The sequence below is a fragment of the Primulina tabacum genome, chromosome 10 (genome assembly GCF_025594145.1).
Source record: "Primulina tabacum isolate GXHZ01 chromosome 10, ASM2559414v2, whole genome shotgun sequence".
Classification (NCBI taxonomy): Eukaryota; Viridiplantae; Streptophyta; class Magnoliopsida; order Lamiales; family Gesneriaceae; genus Primulina; species Primulina tabacum.
Window position 1 is genome coordinate 23,832,962 of NC_134559.1, and position 13,559 is coordinate 23,846,520.

Consider the following 13,559-nt stretch of genomic DNA (forward strand, 5'->3'; position numbering starts at 1 on the left):
AAGTTCTGGAAAGGACTTTTTTCCAGTTACAAATTCTTCTATTAATGAGATAGTGAAGTGAATAGCTTAAGAAGAGATAAAGAAAATAGCTAGCACAAAATGATCTCAAATGATCAAATGTATGCAATGAAACGTGTGTTGCTTTTTCAGTGTTGAGCTTTTGAGATAACTGAAAGTTCTAGCGATGCTCGAATGAAATTTTTGATTGAGATTCGTTCTCTTCTCTTTTTCTTGAAAAGTGCTTCGTCTCCATATATAGGTTTCATCCAACGTTCTAAAATCTGAACGGCTCTTTTGACTTTTCAGTGGTTCAGGTTTATTGCTGAAAATGGACCCTGCAGAATACATTAAAGCAATCAGTCTCAGTTCATACCAAAAATGGTAAGCCGTCTTAAATGTTCCCGTACAACATTTAATGGCATTTAATAAAGCAATAAATGCTAGTATCACTTTAATAGATTAACCGTAATATTTAAAGACTTGAGATACGCAAAATTCTGCTAGTGTTTATTTCGAGTTTGTATTTCTTCTAGTTCTGGTTTTAACTAAGAAGTCATTTGTTAAGTAGATTAAGCAGTACTTGATAAGTGCTGCTACTGGTTTTAGCGCGGTATAAGTGCTTCTGGTTTTCTGCTTATTTACATCTACTGGTTTTGTACTTAAGCCACCATCTACTGGTTTTTTACTAGCATCTCCACAACAAAATTAATTCTAACAATTTTCCCCTTTGTGGTGATGCCAAAACCTAGATGTCCCTTAAAAAGTTAGTAGAATTGAGAAAACAGATTAAGAAGCAGATAAAAGCAATTAGTATCCAGAAAATCAAAACAAGAAAATAAAACTAATTTGTTCCAATATCTCTGAAAATAGCTTCATCTGGATTTTGATCCCTTCCAGAAGAATGAGGTCTGCTGCTACTCGCTCCAGTTCTATCTCCAGCAGTTCTATCTCCAGCTCTATCGTCTTCCCCTTTTTTGGCATCACTTTCTTTAAATTGAGTGATTAGATCATCAACTCGGCCTGTGAGGGTTTGGATTCCCGCATTCAGCATTTCCAAGTGTGGTGCTTGGCTCGAAACTCTGTCTGACATATTTGTAAGAGATTGAAATTGAGATTCAATCTTGTTCCAGCTTCGAATCCAAGGCTTCGAATTTGGTAGAAACTGATGAAATTGAGGAGTGATGATCAGATACGGTCTTGGTGAGATCACTTTGACCAATCAAAATGAGACCTTGATTGTGGAAAATATTCTTCTTGAACAAACTGAATTCGATAACAAATCTCGTCAAAGAGTCGCTGGTGTTAGTGACTTCTTGTGATATACGTTCTTGACTAGATTTGACGCGACCGCTATGATCACTGTGTTCATAAGAGAGATGTTTGACAATCTCAGATAGATTATGAAGTCCTCTTTGAAGAGTTTCCATGGCATATTCAAGAGCAGAGGTCTCAGAAGATGAAGGAGATTCTGCAAGAGCACGTTGCTTAATATCTTCCATTCTGGCGATGCGCTCAGGAGAATGCTGAGAAGAAATAGTAAGAGCAGTAGAAGGTGCAGCTTCTGCTTGAGTGATAAAAGCTGGTTCTGGTTCAGCAGAAGGACCTTCTGAAGCAGTAGTTTGATCTGTTGGCCTCGTTTCTGGTTGTTCCAATCAGCAGCAGGTTCAGTAATAGCTCTCGGCTCAACAGCAGAAGATGAAGTAGGCAACAGAGTTTCCATTTCAGTTTGATGAACTTCTGAAAAATGTTCAAGCTCTGGAAGAGATGAAGAAGTAGTAGCAGTAACAGTAGCAGTAGCAGTAGCAGATTCTGGAATGGATTGGACTGGAGAAGGATCAGCAGAAGTGGAAATAATTGGCAGTGTGTCATCCTGTGCGGTTTGAGTCTGCACAATCGATTCGATCACTTCATCAACCGATGCCAGATCATGAACAGAGATAAGTGAGGAAGATTGGGTAGGAGCTTCTTGAGGTGCAGGAGTACTAGAAACCTTGACTTCAGAAGAAGCTTTGGCCGGTTCTTCAACTGACTGAGTCTTCAATATGGCGGGGACAGTATTGACACTAAATTTTGGAGGCTGAGAAAAAGCCTTCTCCTTGGTAACAATTTGCTCAGACAAAATTGTCAGCTGCTCCGACAAAATTTGAATGACATTCTGATCATGAAAAGAAGTAGGACCAGTAGAGTCAAAATTTGACTTCAACGTTTTCAGAACAGTGTCCATATTCTGCTGTTTGGCTTGATCCAGAATGTAGTTTCTGCGATTGATGGCTTCTATCACATTTTGTGTCTTGGCAGCAGCAAAAACCATTTTCTCATTTTTCACAGTTTGAGCAAAAGCACCGGGAGTCCTCAAAAAAGTGATTGGATAGTAGACTCTTACCTTGAGCCAATCATCAAAGAATTTCATGTTTTCTCTGGTTGAATTATTAATTTCTTCCAGATGAAGATCAATTGCTGTTTGAATGGTTGATGTGGCCACCGGTGACTGAGACAACTCGGTAATCTTGCCTTTTTCTTTTCCAGAAGTATCAGGGACTACTGGTTTGAAAGCAGAAGAACCAGTATCAGATTCTCTAATGACCACTCCAGAAGTTGGTCTGAAAAATTGAGCAGTTGAAGGTCCTGATTCAATGGTTTTAGCTTTGGTGGATGGGACAGCTAGTGGAAAAACTTATCGAAGAGGAACATCCTCTAATTCAGCAAGAGCTGCTGTTTTCTTGATGCGGATGGTGGTGCGAGGCTTCTTCTTGGATGGGGTGGGAGGCAATGAAACTTGTTGAGTGGGTGCTGCTGATTCTTCAGATTCCGTTTTGTCAGAATCAGACAAAACTACACCTCTTTTTCTTTTGATTTTCTTCTGCCCCTCAGCCTGAGATTCCCCAATCTCCTTCTTTATAGCCACAAACTCACCAACTGTTGGCTTTGGCCTTAAGGCAAGCACACTATCAGCATCAGTCATGGTGACCGAAGAGCCATCCTCTTCTGTTGTTCTGGGAAAACCAGCATCTTGCAACATTTTACTAATTTGCACAGCAAATCCAGTACCTTTCCTTACAACCATATCTTTCATAATTCGAAACAGAAAGCGACCCCAATCCACTTTCTTTTCTGAAGTGATGGCCACTATCACTTGAACCTTCTCTTTGGTCAGTTTGTCGAATGTTCCAGCCTTAACCAACAAGGCTTTTGCCACGATATCAGCGAGTACCTGGTACTCAATTTTCAATAGCTTCTTGAAGCAGGAAGGTGAAAGATCTTCTCCAGTGGCTGAAAAGTTTGTCAAAGCAGTAGACATCTCTTCCTTTGTGATATCCGAAAGCTTGAAAAGTCCAGAAATTGGTAGAAAGAAAGTGGAACCGAGAAGTGCAGCATCAATGCAGATTGATGCATCTCCCTGTGTATAATTAATCTTTCCTTCGACAACTTCTGCTTTGGCATAGAAATCTAGAAGAGCAGACTTGTAGATAATAGCAGGCGATTCCAAGAATTTGCGAAGTCCAGATTTTTCCAAGGATTTGAACATCTTAACGAGGTTCTCATCCTTAATGGTGAGAACAGATGCAAAGTTCACCTGATAAGCATTCAAAGTATAAGCTGCGGCCATTTCTGATTTGAAAGAAATTAGAGGTAGATTAGCTGTAGATGCGAGAAAGCAGTAGATGCAAAGTAATGATCTGAATTCGTAAAGTGCAATGAAAGAGAAAATGAACGGTTAAAAGGAATGAAATGTACAGCCGTCAGTAAACATAGGGACACGTGTCGATATGTTTATGGTTGGTAGAGAGAGAAAACAGGAGTGTCAGTTACTCTACTCATTTCAAATTTTAAAAAAAATTCAGTAAAAAAAAAATGGCGGGCTGTCCGAGGCGGTTGCTAAAAGAACAGAAGCTGATTTGTCGTTTAATGATAATATCTACTGGAAGAAGGTAAAGTGCTGAAACAAATGCAGCACTTCGACAACTTCTGGTAGATACACTATTTTATCGAAAAGATAAATCAGTTTCTAATATAAATGCCATAACAATGTTCCCCCTCAATTAATGCAGTAATAAAGGATATTAAACTCCAAACGACTCTTGGCAAGCTTTCAATCTGAACCATTGATAATGAACAGTCGCAATGATCTTTATCTCCCTTGAATACCACTATAAATACCTGCACAAGTTAAACAAAGTTAAGCGTACATAAGATCAAATGAAAACTAAAGTGAATGAAGAAGCAGAATCTGATCCAGAAGCCGAAGCAAGAATGTCAGAAGACAACTTGCTGCGTTTTATAAGAAGATGTTTGAAGATATCTTTCTTTATATAATGATCCTTGGATCAAACTCCTGGAGTTGTAATGTGAACAATCAAAAAGATTGTTTGCTCTTATTAGGATTGGGATGCAGCACCATTCCCTTCCATAAGCATTCTAATGCAATAAGAGAGTGCTAGTGGATCGATGATACTGAAAAGCTTAGTAGGATAATATGTGTAATCATTCTGCTGATATCTTCAATTGTACCCCTTGTAATGTAATGCATCTGATTATATGAATAAAAGATTTCGTTTTTCCATACCTCTTGTGCTGTTCTTATTCCTGAATATTTCTACTGGATTAGAATAAGGAAACAGAAGACATGTGAAAACAGAAGATAATAAACAGTAGTTATGATAAATCAATTAATCCAAGAACATTAGGAAAATACGAAAACTTATTCTCAGGAAGTGGTTTGGTAAATATGTCTGCTGCTTGCTGATCAGTAGGAATGTATTCCAGACGAATATTCTTCTTTTGCATATGATCTCTAATGAAATGATTTCTGATAACAATGTGCTTCGTTCTGGAATGGAGTATTGGATTATGCGATATAGCAATTGCACTGGTATTGTCACAAAATATAGGTGATTCAGAGGCTTGAACTCCATAGTCTTTAAGTTGTTGTTGTATCCAAAGCATTTGAGAACAACAGCTTCCAGCAGCAAGATACTCTGCTTCTGCAGTAGACGTGGCTATAGAAGTCTGCTTTTTGCTAAACCAGGAGATCAACCTGTCACCAAGAAATTGACAAAAACCACTTGTGCTTTTCCTATCCAGTTTACATCTTGCATAATCAGCATCTGATATCCAATAAGATTAAACGATGAGTCCTTGGGATACCAGAGGCCTACATTTTGAGTACCCTTCAGATATTTTAAAATTCTTTTACCAGCAATGAAATGTGATTGTTTAGGATTTGATTGAAATCTAGCACATATGCAAATAGCAAACATAATATCGGGTCTACTGGCAGTAAGATATAACAATGAGCCAATAAGACCACGATACTGAGTTACCTCTACTGGAGTTCCCCCTTCATCTTTATCAAGTTTGGTAGACAAGCTCATAGGAGTGGAAGCAGCAGAGCATGCTTCCATCCCAAACTTTTTCAGTAGTTCCTTTGTATACTTAGCTTGATTGATGAAGATTCCAATATCAAGTTGCTTGATTTGAAGTCCTAAGAAAAATGTTAATTCTCCCATCATGCTCATCTCGAACTGTTCCTGCATTAACTTAGCAAACTTTGCACATAATTTGGGGTTAGTTGACCCAAATATAATATCATCAACATAAATTTGAACTAATAATATGTGGTTGTTTTTTACTAGGGTAAATAAAGTCTTGTCCAAGGTACCAACGGTGAAATCATGATTATTAAGAAATTGTGAAAGTGTGTCGTACCAAGCCCTAGGCGCTTGTTTCAGACCATACAATGCTTTGTGTAATTTAAAAACATGATTCGGTAACAGATGATCAGAAAAACCTGGAGGCTGTTCAACATAGACTTCCTCTTGTAGTAGACCATTGAGGAACGCACTCTTCACATCCATCTGATACACTTTGAAATTTTTGAAAGCAGCAAAGGCTAAAAATATTCTGATAGCTTCGAGCCTAGCTATTGGTGCAAAGGTTTCATCATAGTCTATTCCTTCTTCTTGTCTGAATCCTTGTGCAACCAATCTTGCTTTGTTTCTGACAACTGTTCCTTCTTCATTTAGTTTGTTTCTGAATACGCACCGGGTTCCAATGACAGCTTGATGAGATGGTCTAGTTACTAGAAACCAAACTTTATTCCTAACAAATTGATTCAGCTCTTCTTGCATAGCTTCTATCCAATTGGGATCCAGAAGAGCTTCTTCAATCTTCTTTGGTTCATCTTGAGAAATAAAAGCAGCATGCATGTATTCATTCATCATTTGTCTTCTGGTCTTTAGCGGAGCTGTTGGATTTCCAATCACCAAAGATAGAGGATGAAATTTTCTTCAAATAAAAGGATTTAGATTATCTTTATGTAAATCAGTAGATTGTTTTGGAATATCAGCTGCTGGTTCTGGAATGTCAGCTGCTGGTTCTGCCATATGAATGTCTGGTTCTGGATTTTGAATATCCTTGACACTTGCTTCTGCATCATCTTCACTGTCTAGTTCTAGATGAACCCTGTCTAACATGTTACTTAGATTAGATATGTTAGTAATCTCGGGAGCACTGCTGTCTTCATCAAAGACAACATGAATAGATTCTTCAACATTGAGTGTTTTATTATTGAAAATTATAAATGCCTTACTAACTGCTGAATATCCAAGAAATATTCCAGCGTCAGATTTTGAATCAAATGCAGCTAAATGATTTTTACCATTATTATGCACAAAGCATCTACAACCAAAAACATGAAAGTAAGATACATTCGGTTTACTCCCTTTCCATATTTCGTAAGGAGTCTGATTATTCCTCTTGTTGATCATTGTTCTGCTTTGTGTGTAGCAAGCAGTATTAATAGCTTCTGCCCAGAAGCGCTGAGAGATGTCTGCATCTGCTAGCATTGTTCTAGCAGCTTCTTTAAGTGTTCTGTTTCTCCTCTCAGCTACTCCATTTTGTTGGGGCGTCCTGGCAGCTGAATATTCATGATGAATGCCCTGTTCATCTAGATATATCTCAAGAGTCTTGTTAGTAAATTCAGTACCTCGATCACTTCTGATTCTAATGACAGAAACTGATTTTTCATTTTGAATATTTTTCAGAAGTTTGATCAGGAGGCTACTGGTTTGATTTTTTCCAGCAAGAAAGATTACCCAAGTAAATCTAGAAAAATCATCAACAACAACAAGGGTGTATCTCATTCCCCCTAAGCTCATGATAGGGATTGGACCAAAAAAGTCCATATGCAATAATTCTAAACATCTTGAGGATGATTTGCTGCCTTTATTTTTGAAACTAGATCTTACTTGCTTACCAAGTTGACATGCAGAACATACATGATTCTTAACAAAATTTATGTCTGGCAATCCATCGACTAAGTTCTGCTTTTTGAGATTGTTGATAGACTTGAAATTCAGGTGATTCAATCTCTTGTGCCACAGCCAGTGTTTATCACTTAGAGATGCAACTAAACATGTAGGAGCAATGATATGATCTATGTTCCATGAAATTTTATAGGTGTTGCCTTTTCTAACTCCGGTTAAAACAGTAGAGTCATCAGCATTTTTAACTGTGCAAGTGTGCTTCTGGAAAGCTACTGAAAATCCATTATCACATAATTGATTAATACTGATCAAGTTATAACAAAGATTTTCAACTAAGAGCACATCCTTAATAGTGATGTTACCATGGATAATCTTACCATTACCCACGGTTTTACCTTTTGAGTTGTCCCCAAAGGTTATCTCTGGTCCAGCACAACTCACTATTTCTGATAGTAGACTCTTCTATCCAGTCATATGTCTGGAACATCCATTGTCCAAATACCATGTTGAGCTACTGATCTTGGCTTTCTGCACCTGTACCTGCAAACACAAATTTTAGTATCTGGTACCCAATCTACTTGGGTCCAAGCCTTATTAGTCCATTTGGAACCCACATTTGTACAATTTTCGTACTTTGGGTTTCCATGGAGGTGTGTGCAACAGAAAGTCTGTTATTTCTAACATTATGCATCTTAGCATGTTGTTCTTCCCTTCTGTTTCTGTTGTCTGGCCTGTATCTTTTCTGAACAGGTCTAGAATTGTAGTACTGGTAGTTTTTAACCTTCATAGGAGGTTGTCTTCCTGAGTTGAATCCTCTACTGGATCCAGAACTCTGGTCAACTCTTTCCTTAGGTTCAACATAACCCAGACCATAATGCATCCTTTTGTTCATCTGATTTACATTCCTTTCAATTGAAGCAGTAGGTACTTCTGGTTTCTGTACCACACTGGATTTCACAAAATGAATTTACTTTCCTTTGCACATATCCAGTTTTGGCTTAGTATTCGTTTCAGAAGTGCCTTCATCATTACAAAATCCGAGACCACTCCTGTCTCCAGATTGTTTTTGTAACTCTTGCATCTTTTCGAGTGAAATAGAGGACTTGTTCCAAGCATTCACCAGTATCGATAACTTCTGGTTTTCAGAAAGCATCGTCTGGTAATCTGCTTTTACTCTTTCATTCTCAGTTTTTAATTTACTCATCTCAACTTGTAAATCATTACAGCTGTTTACTTGCAAGCAAGTTAACTTACTGTTCTGATTTTCAATCTTAACTTTCTCGAATGATTGAGAGAGTCTTGAATACTCTTCTACCATGTCGTGTAATGCTTTGACTATATCAGTGCGTGTAAATTCATCAGAGTCAAAGTCAAATACCTCTCCGGATGTCGAGGTTGATTCCGTATTTGCCATCAGACATTTGATCTCATCTTCATCACTGTCACTTGAATGGCTTTCACAACCAGAAGATTCGGAACTTGAGTCTGCCCATTTGGACTTACTTTCTTCTGCAATCATTGCCTTTCTGTCTCTTCTGGTCTTTTTATCATTGCGTTTGACACCCTTCTTCTTCTGGTCATCCTTCTTTGGTTTTGGATAATCAGCAATGAAGTGTCCAACTTTTCCGCAGTTAAAGCATGCCATATCACCAGATGGTGATTCCTTTTTGAAATTGCGGTTGGGACTTTGAAATGTTCTGTGATTCTTTCTCATGAATCTGGAAAACTTCTTAACAAATAATGACATTGCATCATTGCGTATCTGTTCAGCGCTTCTCTCAGAAGTACTTTCTATAGCAGTAGCAGAAGATGAACTTGGGGCAACTGTAGCAGTAGAGTTAACAGTAGCTGCGAGAGCTTTGGTTGGTGGAATTGCTAAGGGCTCTTCTCCACTTCGAACTTCAAGTTCAAACTCATATGCCTTCAGATCTGAGAACAAGTCATGTAGTTCTAACTTGTTTAGATCCCTGGAAGCTCTCACTGCCATCGTTTTGACGTCCCATTCTCTGGGTAGGGCTCTCATTACCTTTAATGCAACTTCCCTGTTGCCAAAATCTTTCCCAAGAGCTGAGAGTTCATTGACAAGGCTACTAAAGCGTTAATCAAACTCATTCATAGTTTCTCCAGCCTTTATATTCTCAAACTTCTGCATGGCTACAGAAAGTTTGTTTTCCTTAGTTTCTTCGTTTCCTTCACAGATCTGAATCAATTTTTCCCATATTTCCTTGGCAGTAGGGCACATCTTGATTTTGCTGAAGGTATTTTTGTCGAGTGTCTTGTACAGAATGTCCTTTGCAACGTTGTCAAGATTGGCTTTCTTCTTGTCCTCACTTGTCCATTCATATCTTGGTTTTTCCAGCATCTGAGGTGCACCTTCGGTGATAGCAATAGCTGGATTTGGCTTTAAGATCTTTAATGGACCATCTGTGATGACATACCACATGTCATCATCTTGAGCTGCAAGATGAGCTTGCATTCTGAGTTTCCAGTCATCAAAGTCTTCTTTTGAGAACATTGGAATTTTGCTGAAGTGAGCCATGTCTGTTAAATATTTTTCAGAACAAGAATAACCTGCTCTGATACCACTTGTTGAGGATCGGGTTGAGTTTAGAAGGGGGGGTGAATAAACTCAACGACAAACTTAATCGATTTTTCAGAATGATGTGCTAGAATCCTGTTAGAGATGCTAGCGGTTTTTTGTTCAAGTTTAAAGACCATCAGATCACAAGATAATGTGCGGAAACGATCTGTGTGTTAGTGGGTGAAAAATAGTAAAACAGAAAAGCAGTAGATGGCACAGGGTTTGTTTCTGGAAGTTCGAAGATAAATCTTCTACGTCTCCCCTTCTTCTGTTTCCAGAAGGTATCACTAAAAGACTTTGGTGAATACAGTACAACAGTTGTACACACCCACTTCAACAGGACTTACCCTTCGCCTACTGAAACTCTTAGTTTTACAACTCAACTACTTGAATAATCTTAAGTTCTGGAAAGGACTCTTTTCCAGTTACAAATTCTTCTATTAATGAGATAGTGAAGTGAATAGCTTAAGAAGAGATAAAGAAAATAGCTAGCACAAAATGATCTCAAATGATCAAATGTATGCAATGAAGCGTGTGCTGCTTTTTCAGTGTTGAGCTTTTGAGATAACTGAAAGTTCTAGCGATGCTCGAATGAAATTTTTGATTGAGATTCGTTCTCTTCTCTTTTTCTTGAAAAGTGCTTCGTCTCCATATATAGGCTTCATCCAACGTTCTAAAATCTGAACGGCTCTTTTGTCTTTTCAGTGGTTCAGGTTTATTGCTGAAAATGAACCCTGCAGAATACATTAAAGCAATCAGTCTCAGTTCATACCAAAAATGGTAAGCCGTCTTAAATGTTCCCGTACAACATTTAATGGCATTTAATGAAGCAATAAATGCTAGTATCACATTAATAGATTAACCGTAATATTTAAAGACTTGAGATACGCAAAATTCTGCTAGTGTTTATTTCGAGTTTGTATTTCTTCTAGTTCTGGTTTTAACTAAGAAGTCATTTGTTAAGTTGATTAAGCAGTACTTGATAAGTGCTGCTACTGGTTTTAGAGCGGTACAAGTGCTTCTGGTTTTCTGCTTATTTACATCTACTGGTTTTGTACTTAAGCCAGCATCTACTGGTTTTTTACTAGCATCTCCACAACAAAATTAATTCTAACAGATGTTTATATAAAAGTTTATAGTTATTTGTAATTAAAAAAAACACACCAATTGAACAGTTATATATATATATATATATTACTATTATTATCTATACTTCTATACTATATTATTAAGTGTGAAGACATGATAATAACTACCTAGAGAGGACACCAATTTTTTTTTCCAATTTTACCCTTCTATGATACTAATATTACAATTTTGTTTTGTGTTTTTTTTTTAAATTTCAACACACACTTTTATTTTTATTTTTTTTATTTCAACCATTCAAATATCAATTTAGTCCCTTCATAATTTATCAAATTTCACTTTAGTCCATCGATAATGAGAAAAAAGATTGTACACACACGCCACGCGTGTGCAGAGTAACTAGTATATAGAATGGAAATGGATCGAGACGATGTTTGAGCATATATAAGATTATAATTTAATCGAATAAAAATATGATTATTTTGTGAAAATGGGACAAATTAACCTTTTTAAAAACATGAGTTGCAGGTTTATAGATGATATTGTAGTGGGAATATTTTTTACCAATTGGATATTTAATATTTAAGAGAAACGTGAACTATGAAATATGGTACCCAAGTCGACTCACTTATATATCAATGGTGTGCGTGGTTCACTAACCCCTTTGCAAAAAATATCTCCTCTCGTGAATGAGGGGCCGGCCACGGGGTTTAGGGGAAAAATAGTGGCAGTGTTATTAAATGAAGATAATCTCCTCTCTGATTATAATTTAATATACAATTAGTTTAGCTAATGACCGACCGAGCTCGCGCATGCATATTTTTATTTTTATAATTTGATAAGAGTATTAATTATTTAAAGGTATGATAAATTCTAAGTTTTGTGGAATATTATTTTATTGTCATTAATTCTAACTTAATTGATTATATGATCGATGAATTGCATGATCAAACAAGATGGTTCAAATGATCACGAAATTTATGCACGATGGCCTTTTTGGACCTATATTTGTTCTGTGCCTTTTCACGAAATGTGGACCAATCCATAATTACTATGTTTAATAATTATGTGAGGCCCCAATACTTTAATCATAATTAATTTTCATACAATAAAGTAATTAGTTTTAAACATCATCTGAAAAAATTGGTTTGAAATACATTAAAATTGACTTTGAGCCTAGAAAAATTTCGGCATGACCTGCACATAAATAAGACATGTCAAAAAAATCAGACATCAACTTCATATGAAAATAACTAAACTATGACCACAATAGATCAAAATAAAACACATATAAGTGCCGGCTAGGCACAACAAAATATAAATCATTCAACAATCAACTAGAGCCCTCAAGGCTATAGACAACATAATAAAGTCCATACATGGACAACAAATTCCCAAACATAGTACAAATACTCGGGACTATCCTCGGTAAATATAAAACTCTGACATACTTCATATATAATATCTAGGAGACTCAAACTCTAACAAGACCAACACAACCCAACTTTAACCATGAAATGAATATCTAGTGCGGCAAAACTATTTGGGTATAGAAACTAAGGTTTTGATTCTGGTATGAAACAGTTAAATAACAACGATAATAAACATATCTATAAATGAATATGAAATGAATGAAAATTGGGCTCAATATAACTGGACAACAAAAGCCAATAAATGGTACGATACAACTAGAACAATGCTCGAGCAACAGCATCATAACTACAATTAAATCGTCCTGGTCTAAGTATGTGAGTAATACCATGATATATTATATAACTTACTCCGTGGCTCATTTCCATAGCGTTAAGATACAACTAGAAAACACAACATCGTAATATGATATCTAAATACCAATTGAACTCACCACACAGGCAACACAATTAAGTTCGGCTAGGCTTAATAACGCTTCTTCTTTTCATAGGTAGTCTTTGTTAATTCATCAAAACTTAATTAATTTAACAAAAGCATAGACAATTATAAAGTTAAAATTTCCACACACATGAGAAAAAATATATATTCATCGATGATACTAATGTAAAGTAAATAAAGATAGGAGCTCTAGACACAATCCACATTTAGAACTTGTGCTTAATTATGTTTTGAAATAGTGAAAATATACTTTCGAATTAAACATGATTCCATTCATCAACCCTTGTATTAACGTCGAAAATAGAGAGGCCGAATTATTTCTAGAGTATTTGCGTTAATCATCATGCAATTTGAATTTATCATGAATGTTTTAAAATATGTTTATATAAAAAAATTGTGTCCAGCAGAATACAAATGATTGTTAATTAGATAACTTTCGAACCTTAGTAGGGACTCGTAATTTTCGTATGAATTTCCAATTCATATTCTGATTATCTTGAATTGTACCAGAGTTCCTCATCAAGACTTTATATCCACTCTTAACCGTGTATTTTCCCTTTCCATCTTCGCCCCACATCCCTGTATCTTCACAATTCCTCCTACTCAATGGGAAAGAAAAAATCAAATTTTGGGCGCTCTCATTGAATAGATCTTTAACTAGCTCAACTTTCCATTAAATCTCCCTCTGCCGACCTCAAAGAAGAAACAATAGCATTTTAAAATTCTGGAACACTCACTGTCTACAGGTTGATAGGATC